This window comes from Arachis hypogaea, chromosome 14 (genome assembly GCF_003086295.3).
Source record: "Arachis hypogaea cultivar Tifrunner chromosome 14, arahy.Tifrunner.gnm2.J5K5, whole genome shotgun sequence".
Classification (NCBI taxonomy): Eukaryota; Viridiplantae; Streptophyta; class Magnoliopsida; order Fabales; family Fabaceae; genus Arachis; species Arachis hypogaea.
Genome location: NC_092049.1, coordinates 89348236 through 89361988, shown reverse-complemented (window position 1 = coordinate 89361988; position 13753 = coordinate 89348236). Strand labels below are relative to the sequence as shown.

The window sequence follows — 13753 nt, the reverse complement described above, 5'->3', positions numbered from 1 at the left end:
TTAAGGTGTGGAATTCTGCTGTTCTTCATGAATTAATACAAGTACTATTATTTTTCTATTCAACTCAAATCTATTTCTTCTCCAAGATATTCATTCGCACCAAAGAACATGATGAATGTGATGATTATGTGACACTCATCACCATTCTCACCTATGAACGCGTGACTGACAACCACTTCCGTTCTACATGCAAACAAGCTTGAATGTGTATCTCTTAGGTTTCTAATCTAAGATTAGAACCTTCGTGGTATAGGCTAGAAATATTGGCGGCCATTCCTGAGATCCGGAACGTCTAAACCTTGTTTGTGGTATTCTGAGTAGGATCTGGGAAGGGATGACTGTGATGAGCTTCAAACTCGTGAGTGTTGAGCGTATGACAGACGCAAAAGGATCAATGGATCCTATTCCAACATGATCGAGAACCGACAGATGATTAGCCGTGCGGTGACAGCGTGCGTAGAACATTTTCACTAAGAGGACGGGAAGTAGCCATTGACAACGGTGATGCCCAACATAAAGCTTACCATGGAAAGGAGTATGAATGATTGGAAGAAGGCAATAGGAAAGCAGAGGTTTAGGAGGAACAAAGCATCTTCATACGCTTATCTGAAATTCCTACAAATGAATTACATAAGTATCTCTATCTCTATCTTTATTTTATGTTTTATTTATCTTTAATTATCAATCCTCCATAACCATTTGAATCTGCCTGACTGAGATTTACAAGATGACCATAGCTTGCTTCAAGCCGACAGTCTCCGTGGGATCGACCCTTACTCACGTAAGGTATTACTTGGACGACCCAGTGCACTTGCTGGTTAGTTGTGCGGAGTTGTGATAAAGAGTTGAGATTACAATTGTGCGTACCAAGTTGTTGGCGCCATTGATGATCACAATTTTGTGCACCAAGTTTTTGGCGCTGTTGCCGGGGAACAAACAATTCCCGCGCAACCTAGGTATTTTTCAGAATTTTTAAGAATGAATTCTAGAGTTTCAAGGTGATGTTCTTATCATCACAAAAGCTAATTGATTCTCATCAATTTAGCTGCTGAATGTAATGTCCTGCTGAAGCTTGGCTAGCCATGTCTAATATTTTTTTACTGAAGCTTTAGACTAACATTGCATGATTCCTGGAATTTTTTGTTTTTAATTCAAATTTTTTTCCAAATTTTCATAATTTTTCAAAATCAAATCTTTTTCAAATCATATATTTTCAATCATATCTTTTCAAAATCAATTTCTTTCCATTTTTTTTGTTTATTACTATTTTCGAAAATCCTTGCTACAATTAGTGATTTAATTCAAAATTTTCAAGTTGTTACTTGCCTATTAAGAAAGGATCAAATTTTAAATTCTAGAATCATATCTTCTAATTTCTTGTTAGTCAAGTAATCAACTTTAATTTTAAAACCGTCTTTTTAAAAATTGATTTTCAATCATATCTTCTCAATCATATCTTTTCAATCACATCTTTTTCAAAAATTAATTTTCAATCATATCTTTTTAATTTCTAATTTCAAAATCTTTTTCAAAATCACTTAATTTCTTTCCCAATTTTAATTTTCGAAAATCATCAATTAAATTTTCAAAATTTCTTTTAATTATTTCAAAATCTTTTACTTTAATTTCGAAAATTCTTCCCCTCTTCTCACATCCTTCTATTTAAGGACTAACACTCCTCCACTATCAACAATTCGAACTCTATCCCTCTTGATAAGTTCAAATTCTTCTCTTTCTACCTTTTCCTTCTATTCTTCTTTTCCTTTGACACCTCAAGAAATTTCTATACTGTAACATAGAGGATTCTATACTTTCTTGTTCTCTTCTCTTTCATATGAGCAAGAGCAAAGACAAAGGCATCCTTGTTAAAGCTGATCCTGAACCGGAAAGGACCTTGAAGAGAAAGCTAAGAGAAGCTAAGGCACAACTCTCTCTAGAGGGCCTAACAGAGCTCTTCAAGGAGGAAGAAGCCATGGCAGCCGAAAACAACTATGCCAACAATGCAAGGAAGGTGCTTGGTGACTTTACTGCACCTACTCCCGACTTCTATGGGAGAAGAATCTCAATCCTTGCCATTGGAGCAAACAACTTTGAGCTTAAGCCTCAATTAGTTTCTCTAATACAACAGAATTGGAAGTTTTATGGACTTCCATTGGAAGATCCTCATCAGTTCTTAGCTGAATTCTTGCAAATCTATGACACTATCAAGACCAATGGGGTTGATCCTGAGGTCTACAAGCTTATGCTCTTTCCTTTTATTGTAAGAGACAGAGCTAGAACATGGTTGGATTCACAACCTAAGGAAAGCATGAACTCTTGGGAAAAGCTAGTCAATGCCTTCTTGGCAAAGTTCTTTCCACCTCAAAAATTGAGTAAGCTTAGAGTGGAAGTCCAAACCTTCAGACAGAAGGAAGGTGAATCCCTCTATGAAGCTTGGGAAAGATACAAGCAATTGATCAGAAGGTGTCCTTCTGACATGCTTTCAGAATGGAGCATCATAGGTATCTTCTATGATGGTCTGTCTGAACTGTCCAAAATGTCACTGGACAGCTCTGCTGGAGGATCTCTTCATCTGAAGAAGACGCCTGCAGAAGCTCAGGAACTCATTGAAATGGTTGCAAAAAACCAATTCATGTACACCTCTGAAAGGAATCCTGTGAATAATGGGACAAATCAGAAGAAATAAGTTCTTGAGATTGATACTCTGAATGCCATACTGGCTCAGAGCAAAATATTTACTCAACAAGCCAATATGATTTCTCAGAGTCTGTCTGGAATGCAAGCAGCAACAGGTAGTACCAAAGAAGCTTCATCTGAAGAAGAAGCTTATGATCCTGAGAACCCAGCAATGGAAGAGGTGAATTACATGGGAGAACCCTATGGAAACACCTATAATCCTTCATGGAGGAATCATCCAGACCTCTCATGGAAGGACCAACAGAGGCCTCAATAAGGTTTCAACAACAATAATGGTGGAAGAAATAGGTTTAGCAATAGTAAGCCTTTTCCATCATCTTTTCAGCAACAGACAGAGAATTCTAAGCAAAGCCATTCTGACTTAGCAACCATAGTCTCTGATCTAATTAAAACCACTCAAAGTTTTATGACTAAAACAAGGTCCTCCATTAGAAATTTGGAGGCACAGGTGGGTCAGCTGAGCAAGAAAGTTACTGAACTCCCTCCTAGTACTCTTCCAAGCAATACAGAAGAGAATCCAAAAGGAGAGTGCAAGGCCATCAACATACCCCACACGGCCGAACCTGGAGAGGAGGAAGACGCAGTGATTTCCACTGAAGAAGACCTCAATGGACGTCCACTGGCCTCCATGGAGTTCCCTAAGGAGGAACCATGGGAATCTGAGGCTCATACAAAGACCATTGAGATTCTATTGAATTTACTTTTGCTAATCATGAGCTCTGATGAGTATTCTTCCTCTGAAGAGGATGAAGATGTTACTGAAGAGCAAGTTGCTAAGTACCTTGAAGCAATCATGAAGCTAAATGCCAAGTTATTTGGTAATGAGACTTGGGAGGATGAACCCCCCTTGCTCACCAAAGAACTGGATGATTTGACTAGGCAAAGATTACCTCAAAAGAGATAAGATCCTGAAAAGTTCTCAATACCTTGCACCATAGGCACCATGACCTTTGAAAAGGCTCTGTGTGACATAAGGTCAAGCATAAACCTCATGCCTCTCTCTGTAATGGAGAAACTAAGAATTTTTGAGGTGTAAGCTGCAAGAATCTCATTAGAGATGGCAGACAATTCAAGGAAACAAGCTTATGGACTTGTAGAGGATGTCTTGGTAAAGGTTGAAGACCATTACATCCCTACTGATTTCATAATCTTAGAGACTGGGAAGTGTATGGATGAATCCATCATCCTTGGCAGACCCTTCCTAGCCACAGCAAAAGCTGTAATTGCTGTTGACAGAGGAGAATTGGTCCTTCAAGTGAATGAGGACTCCCTTGTGTTTAAAGCTCAAGGATCTCCCTCTATAATCATGGAGAGGAAGCATGAAAAGCTTCTCTCAATGTAGAGTCAAACAAAATCCCCACATTCAAACTCTAAGTTTGGTGTTGGGAGGCCACAACCAAACTCTAAGTTTGGTGTTGGAAGGCCTTCATCATGCTCTGAGTATCTGTGAGGCTCCATGAGAGCCCGCTGTCAAGCTATTGACATTAAAGAAACGCTTGTTGTGAGGCAACCCAATTTTTACTTATCTATGTTAAATTTTCCATTGTTATTTTATGTTTTCTGTAGGTTGATGATGATGTGAAGTCACAAAAACAATTGAAAAAGCAAAAACAAACTGAAAAACAGAATGAAAAATAGCACACCCTGGAGGAGAAGCCTACTAGCGTTTAAACACCAGTAGGGGCACAGAGCTAGCGTTTAACGCCAGGAATGGGCAAGAAGCTGGCGTTAAACGCCAGAAATGAGCAGCAGCCTGGCGTTTAACGCCAGGATTGGTAGAAAGGGGCATTTTTGCACGCCACTTGGTGCAAGGATGAGATATCCTTGACACCTCAGGATCTGTAGACCCCACAAGATCCCCACCTACCCCACCTCTCTCTCTCTTCTTCACCCATTCACCAATCACCTCAATACCTCTTCCCCAAAAACCCCTCACCTATCAAATCCCACCATTCTCTTCACCACTCACATCCATCCTTCATAAAACCCCACCTACCTCACCATTCAAATTTAAACCATTTTCCCACCCAAACCCACCCATAATGGCCGAACCATACCCCCCTCTCCACTCCTATATAAACCCATCTTCACTACTTCATTTTCACACAACATACACACTACTTCTCCCCCTTGGCCGAAACACTAAGCCCCCTCTATCTCCTTATTTCTTCTTCTTCTACTCTCTTCTTTCTTCTTTTGCGCGAGGACGAGCAAACCTTCTAAGTTTGGTGTGGTAAAAGCGTTGCTTTTTGTTTTTCCATAACCATTTATGGCACCTAAGGCCAGAGAAACCTCTAGAAAGAGGAAAGGGAAGGCAAAAGCTTCCACCTCCGAGTCATGGCAGATGGAGAGATTCATCTCAAGGGTGCACCAAGACCACTTATATGAAGTTGTAGCCAAGAAGAAGGTGATCTCCGAGGTCCCTTTCAAACTCAAAAAGGGTGAATATCCGAAGATCCGACATGAGATTCGAAGAAGAGGTTGGGAAGTTCTCACCAACCCCATTCAACAAGTCGGAATCTTAATGGTTCAAGAGTTCTATGCCAATGCACGGATCACCAAGAACCATGATCAAAATGTGAACCCGGACCCAAAGAATTGGCTTACAATGGTTCGGGGAAAATGCTTAGATTTTAGTCCGGAGAATGTAAGGTTGGCATCCAACTTGCCCATCATGCAAAGAGATGCACACCCCTACACTAGAAGGGTCAACTTTGATCAAAGGTTAGACCAAGTCCTCATAGACATCTGTGAAGAGGGCGCTCAATGGAAGAGAGATTCAAGAGGGAAGTCGGTTCAACTAAGCAGGCATGAGCTCAAGCCCGTGGCTAGGGGATGGTTGGAGTTCATCCAACGCTCAATCATTCCCACTAGCAACCGGTCTAAAGTTACTATAGACCGGGCTATCATGATCCATAGCATCATGATTAGGGAGGAAGTAGAAGTTCATGAAGTTATATCCCAAGAACTCTACAAGGTGGCAGACAAGTCCTCTACTTTGGCAAGGTTAGCCTTCCCTCATCTCATTTGTCACCTCTGTAATTCAGCTAGAATTGACATAGAGGAAGACATCCTCATTGATGAGGATAAGCCCATCACTAAGAAAATGATAGAGCAAAGAAGAGATCCCACTCATGGACATGAGGAAATTCCTCATCATGAAATCCCTGAGATGCCTCAAGGGATGCATTTTCCTCCACAAAACTATTGGGAGCAAATCAACACCTCCCTAGGAGAATTAATCTCCAACATGGGACAACTAAGGGTGGAGCACCAAGAGCATTCCATACTCCTCCATGAAATTAGAGAAGACCAAAGAGTCATGAGAGAGGAGCAACAAAGGCAAGGAAGAGACATTGAGGAGCTCAAGCACTCCATAAGATCTTCAAGAGGAAGAACAAGCCGCCATCACTAAGGTGGACCCGTTCTTTAATTTCCTTATTCTTTATTTTCTGTTTTTTCGAAAATTATGCCTTATGTCCATTTATGTTTGTGTCTTTATTACATGATCACTAGTGTCTAAGTGTCTATGCCTTAAAGCTATGAAAATGAATCCATCACCTTTCTTAAATAAAGAGTGTTTTAATTGAAAAGGAAAAGAAGTGCATGAATTTTAAATTTTAAAACAGTTTTATTATTCTGATGTGGTGGCAATACTTTTGTCTTTCTGAATGAATGCTTGAACAGTGCATATTTTTGATATTGTTGATTCATGAATGTTAAAATTGTTGGCTCTTGAAAGAATGATGGAAAAGGAGAAATGTTATTTGATAATCTGAAAAATCATAAAAATGATTCTTGAAATAAGAAAAAGCAGTGAAAAAAAAAGCTTGCAGAAAAAAATGCGAAAAAAAGGAAAAAAAAAAAGAGAAAGAAAAAGCAACCAGAAAAAGCCAATAGCCCTTTAAACCAAAAGGCAAAGGTAAAATAAAAAGGATCCAAGGCTTTGAGCATCAGTGGATAGGAGGGCCCACAGGAATAAAATCCTGGCCTAAGCGGCTAAACCAAGCTGTCCCTAACCATGTGCTTGTGGCGTGAAGGTGTCAAGTGAAAACTTGAGACTGAGCGGTTAAAGTCATAGTCCAAAAGCAAAAAGAGTGTGCTTAAGAGCTCTGGACACTTCTAATTAGGGACTCTAGCAAAGCTAAGTCACAATCTGAAAAGGTTCACCCAGTTATGTGTCTGTGGCATTTATGTATCCGGTAATAATACTGGAAAACAAAATGCTTAGGGTCACGGCCAAGACTCATAAAGTAGCTGTGTTCAAGAATCAACATACTTAACTAGGAGAATCAATAACACTATCTGGATTCTGAGTTCCTATAGAAGCCAATCATTCTGAATTTCAAAGGATAAAGTGAGATGCCAAAACTGTTCAGAAGCAAAAAGCTAAAAGCCCCGCTCATCTAATTAATACTGATCTTCATAGATGTTTTTGGAATTCATTGTATATTCTCTTCTTTTTATCCTATTTGATTTTCAGTTGCTTGGGGACAAGCAACATTTTAAGTTTGGTGTTGTGATGAGCGGATAATTTATACGCTTTTTGGTATTGTTTTTAGTATATTTTTAGTATATTTTAGTTAGTTTTTATTATATTTTTATTAGTTTTTATTTAAAATTCACTTTTCTAGACTTTACTATGAGTTTGTGTGTTTTTCTGTGATTTCAGGTATTTTCTGGCTGAAAATGAGAGACCTGAGCAAAAATCTGATTCAGAGGCTGAAAAAGGACTACAGATGCTGTTGGATTCTAACCTCCCTGCACTCGAAGTGGATTTTCTGGAGCTACAGAAGCCCAATTGGCACGCTCTCAATTGCGTTGGAAAGTAGACATCCTGGGATTTCCGGCAATATATAATAGTCCATACTTTGCCCAAGATTTAATGGCCCAAACCGGTGTTCCAAGTCAGCATAGAAATTCTGGCGTCAAAACGCCAGAACTGGCATAAAAGCTGGAGTTAAATGCCCAAACTGCCACAAAAGTTGGTGTTTAACTCCAAGAAAAGTCTCTACACATGGAAGCTTCAATGCTCAGCCCAAGCACACATCAAGTGGGCCCGGAAGAAGATTTCTGCATTAATTACCTATTTCTGTAAACCCTAGGTTACTAGTTCTCTATAAATAGGAGCTTTTGCTATTGTATTTTCATACTTTTCATACACTTGATCACGTTTTGGGAGGCTGGCCTCACGGCCATGCCTGAACCTTGTTCTTATGTATTTTCAACGGTGGAGTTTCTACACACCATAGATTAAGGTGTGGAGCTCTACTGTTCTTCATGAATTAATACAAGTACTATTGTTTTTCTATTCAACTCAAATCTATTTCTTCTCCAAGATATTCATTCGCATCCAAGAACATGATGAATGTGATGATTATGTGACACTCATCACCATTATCACCTATGAACGCGTGACTGACAACCACTTCCGTTCTACATGCAAACAAGCTTGAATGTGTATCTCTTAGGTTTCTAATCTAAGATTAGAACCTTCGTGGTATAGGCTAAAATTATTGGCGGCCATTCCTGAGATCCGGAATATCTAAACCTTGTTTGTGCTATTCTGAGTAGGATCTGGGAAGGGATGACTGTGACGAGCTTCAAACTCGCGAGTGTTGGGCGTGTGATAGACGTAAAAGGATCAATGGATCCTATTCCAACATGATCGAGAACTGACAGATGATTAGCCGTGCGGTGACAGCGTGCGTAGAACATTTTCACTGAGAGGGCGGGAAGTAGCCATTGACAACGGTGATGCCTAACATAAAGCTTGCCATGGAAAGGAGTATGAATGATTGGAAGAAGGCAATAGGAAAGCAGAGGTTCAAGAGGAACAAAGCATCTTCATACGCTTATCTGAAATTCCTACCAATGAATTACATAAGTATCTCTATCTCTATCTTTATTTTATGTTTTATTTATCTTTAATTATCAATCCTCCATAACCATTTGAATCTGCCTGACTGAGATTTACAAGATGACCATAGTTTGCTTCAAGCCGACAGTCTCCGTGGGATCGACCCTTACTCACGTAAGGTATTACTTGGACGACCCAGTGCACTTGCTGGTTAGTTGTACGGAGTTGTGATAAAGAGTTGAGATTACAATTGTGTGTACCAAGTTGTTGGCACCATTGATGATCACAATTTCGTGCACCACACGTTACCAACGTGCATTAACATAGGCGTGTTGGCCAAAAACGTGCTCCATTGGGCCAAAATTGCCAAGACATGCGCACAAGCTCTCTGTTTTCAACTTGGTGCTACAATTTCATTTAGAAGCTAGCTAATCCAACCTCAAGCAAGCAAAGCCCATAAATCTCAACCAATCAAGGCCACAAGAATCATCTAGAATAGTTAATTTTTATTTTGTTTGTAATTTTCTTTTAATTTCATTTCAATTTGTAATTTAGGAAAACCTATATAAAGGCCATAGTTTCATAGAATTAAAGAGCGCTGGGAGGAGATCACACACACACACACTTCATTGGCACACTCCACTGGGAGTGGGTCTTCGGACCCCTCCCCTTCATACACTCCTCTTCCCTTCCTCTTCTCTTCTTCCTTAGTAGTAGTTTAGTTTACTTTGTAATTTTCATTTATGAATTCTTGAATTTTCAATTTCTGTTTTGAATTCTCACTCTTTATTTTCATGCACTTAAATTTCATGCAATTTAGTTTTCATTTGAGAGCAATGATCACTTAATTCCCTTTGCATTTGGAAAATGAGCTCTGTTTCAATTTTGATTGAATTGATGTTTATTTCTCCTTCTCTTCTTCACTCTATCTTCATAGTTGGATATCTATTAGAATTCTTGCAAGAGAGTTTTGTTCTTCAAAGATCCTTGGATCTATTAGAATCCTATTGTGAACCTTGAGAGAGGGATCATAGGATTCAGTTTGAGCTCTCATGGCATAATGAAGTTGATTTTGATTTAGAGTTGGTATTGTGACATGTAACCTCTCTAATATTGGGGTCTTTGGATTTATGTAGTATGAGATTAGAAATCATGTTTATTTTTTTTCCTAAGAAAGAGCTTTTGTGCTTCAAAGATTCAATCACCACCGAGAGGGGGATTGAGTCTACTTGAATTTCATGTGAGCCTCGAGAGAGGGATCATGGAATTCAGTTTGAGGCTCTTCTCTCATAATTCTCTTGATCAATACACTCTTAGTTGGTACGTGACATATAATCTCTTTGAGTTGAGGTCTTGAGGGTTGTGTGGCTTTTGGATTAGAAATTGAACTTCACCTCTTCTCATGAGTAATTAGATCAAGAGATTGGCAATTGATTATATGAAGAGAAATTAAATCACCAAGAGATTGGGGTTTAATTACTCATAATCCGCCATGGATCTACCTTACATGATTGAGAAGGAGTGAGACCCATTAATTCATGAGGAATCAACATCTCTAATCCCTTATGCTTTCCATCTTTACTTTCTGTCATTTACTTTTTTACATTTTTTTTACTTCCTTGTACTTTACTTTTCAGCATTTTATTTCCCCTGAACTTTACTTTGATGTTCTTTACTTTCTTGCAATTTTACTTTCCAGTACTTTACATTCATGTCATTTATTTTCCTTGCAATTTATTGCTTTCCTTTATCTTCATGTTATTTACACGTCCTGTTGTTTGCTCATCACTCCAAAATGATTGTCTAACTAGAATAATCAATTTACTATAGATTGCTTAATCCGTTAATCCTCGTGGAATCGACCTCACTCTAAGTGAGTTTTATTACTTGATACAATCTGGTATACTTGCCGGTAGTAAATACGTGAAATTTCTTAATTTTTCGCGCATCAAGTTTTTGGCGCCGTTGCCGGGGATTAATTGTGATTAACAATCTACTGGTGGTTGATTACCTAGATTAGACACTTTTTCTTTCTCTTTGTTTTAGTCATTTTTTTTAATACTTTCTTCTATTGTCCCCAACTATTTATGTTAATGCCTCACCAAGAAATCCTTACTCATGACAATCTTTTCTTTTGGTGATTGTGTTATTAACATACAATAGTTTCTTTTGCGTAGTTTCATTCCAAATAAATTGGCATATGATTGCATTCTAAGTTTGGTGTTGCTATGCAACAAAATTTGTTTCCAATCTTTCCTGGATACTTGCATCAATTCCAAGTGAAATTGTCACACTAAGTTTGGTGTGCCACTTATCTTTCATGCAATGTATCATGCACACCCTACTTGTTTTTGCAATCAATGTCTCTGTTTCTTGTGCCTTCATTGTCATTTTTTTATTTCTCTTGCTTGAACACATGTACTACTAACACTCCATTGTTAAAGACACTCATGACCCATCATAAACCCCATCACCACTGTTTTAATTATTGCTTGAGGACAAGCAATCATTCTAAGTTTGGTGTGGGAGGTGGAAGAGTAGGAGGAAAATGACAACAACAATGAAGATAAAATACAAGGTGGTAAAGTTCCTTTTCCTCTTATTTATTTTCAGCACTTTAAATTGCATGACTGTCTTCCATTTTCTTTGTATGCATGTGTAATTACTCCTTGTGAATAAGCATAATTTGGTATTTGATTTGTAACATGTTGCTATGATATCATGATTATCATCTTGAATTTTACTTGCACCCAATATCTCTAAGAATGCAACAAAGAAATAATTCTTTTGAAAGGAAAATGCTGAAGAATTTAATAAATCTTGGGGCAAGTAAAAGATTAAGAGGAGTGGAGGTTCTGATTGTATGATTGTGTATTGAGGTTACATGTTTGTGAAAACTTGCATGGGAGCTCATAGACAGGAAATGAAGTTTAGAGAAGTATTATGAAATGTCTCAAACATCTATTAATCCAAGAAGTAGTAACAAAAGAAAACAAAAGAAAAAGAAAAACAAAGGACAAGCTCAAGGCTCTGAGCATCAATTACTAGGAAGAAAAAGAAAGAAACAAGAACTCAAAGAGTTATTGTCCTAGTTAAATGCTTGTGGTGGATTTGTGTCAAAGAGAGAGGCTTGAGAAAGTAAATCCTAAGTGGTGCTTCAACACCTAATACCTTAAAATCAACTGGTTTGGGAGTATTGATTGAAAGCTTATCTAAAGAGCCGCTTTGAGACATGACACTTAGAGTCAAGGCCAAGACACAAAAACTATAAGCTGCTTCAGGGTGATTATCTATAAAGAGACTTCCATAATATCATTTGAATGAAAGTCCTAAGATCTAAGACTTCCAAAATGTAAGGACTAATGAGCACTGGAATCCTTGCATAAGCATATAAATTGGAGTCACCCCACTATCACTTAATCACTTCACCCACTAAGGCATCATAAGCAATTCTTCAATACATTCCAATTAAGAGAGTTCTTTGTGCATAGTTCCTTTCTTGCTTGGGGACAAGCAAGATTTAAGTTTGGTGTTGTGATGCCAGGGCATCTTGGCTAGTTTTACTAGCCATTTTTTGTATGCTTTAGGTTGGTTTCATGCATTTTCTTAGACAATAAGCAAGTATTTGGATGAGAATTGTATGCATGCCTTGATTCAATCAAACATTGTTAATTATGTGCATTTTCATGAGATTTATGCAAGAATTGTTTGATGTTATGAATGATGCAAAATCTTGTGATTTAGCAAGGCTTTGATGCATGTGTTTGGTTGATGATAGGTGAAGCAAAGAGCCCTGGAGCTAGGAGGAAGAAGTTGAGGGCGTTGCCAACTCCAAATTCAAGTTAGCAATGCCATTGAGACTTAACTCCAGGAAGAGCATGAACACCCTTGCAAGAATTTGGCTTCTTGGAAGGCAGAGTGCATGTTGCCAACTTGGGGGAAGGCTAGCGTGTTCCTTGACAACGCTGGCAACAACGCCAGGATCTTGGAGCAGAGCAAGGAAGAGCTTGAAGAGCATTGCCAAGCAGAGGATGAACTGGCGTGTTCATCAACAACACCAACAACAAAGCCAAGGCCAAGGCAAGCAGGGAGTCACTAGAGTGTTTGATGGCAACTTCACCAACAACTCCAGCAAAGTTGGCAACCTGACCTTGCCTCCTTCAAGGATGCATAACTTGAGATAGGAAGATTCAATTGAGATGTCTTTAGTTGCGTTGAAAATTTGACATTTAGAGCTTTTCAACGATATATAATAGTCCATAGTGAAGCATGAAATGGAAGCTCGAATCAGAGTCATCTTTAGGCCCTAAAAACAAGAACATGAAGATTGAAACTCAAGGAAGCATGAATGAACCAAGGAAGCTCGAGAGCGTTGCCAAGGCAAGTGATGAACTGGCGTGTTCCTTGGAAACTCCAGCAACAACGCCAAGGCCAAAAATTTGGGCTAGGGGAGTTCACTAGCACGTTGGCACTAGCGTGTTTGGTAAAAACGCCCCAACCAAGGCAGCTTGTCCTTACCTTCTTCAAGGATGCATAACTGGAGCTACAAAGCTCTAATTGAGGTGATTCTAGTTGCATTAGAAAGTAGGGATCAAGAGCTTTCCAAGCATATATTGCAATATATGGTGGACATTAAATTTGAGGGAGAAAATTGGCCCGAAAGTTCATAGATGAACATGGTATCAACCTATAGTAAGGCCAGCTGACCTCTTCATCTTCCATGGAGTATATCTTGAGCTCTAGAGCTTTAAATGATGAAATCTCAACATCATTGGAAATTAGACATTCAAAGCTTTCCAACGATATATCATAGTATGGGTTTGGCATTCATTTGAAGCTTCAAAAGCCGGCTTCATTTAGAGCTTCAGAATCTGAGCACGTTGGCAACACTGGAAACAAAGGCGTGTTCACCAAAAACGCCTGCAATTTTGGCAGGCTGACATTACCCTCTTCAATGGAGCATAACTTGAGCTACAGAGATCCAAAGCAACAAAGCATCTCCAGACGCTTATCTGAAATTCCCACCAATGAATTACATAAGTAACTTTATCTTATTTTATGTTTTATTTATATTTTAATTATCAAAACCTCATAATCAATTGAATCCACCTGACTGAGATTTACAAGATGACCATAGCTTGCTTCAAGCCGACAATCTCTGTGGGATCGACCCTTACTCACATAATGTATTACTTG

The 13753-nt window shown here is 38.7% G+C and overlaps 1 non-coding gene across 1 annotated transcript; it reads right to left on the bottom strand.

Annotated features, from left to right (window-relative positions):
* Window positions 1–2374: 2374 nt before the first annotated feature.
* On the bottom strand, window positions 2375–2482 carry LOC112745843 (small nucleolar RNA R71). Its single transcript, XR_003173751.1, has one exon. It is a non-coding gene; the product is annotated as a small nucleolar RNA R71 (small nucleolar RNA).
* Window positions 2483–13753: the final 11271 nt, after the last annotated feature.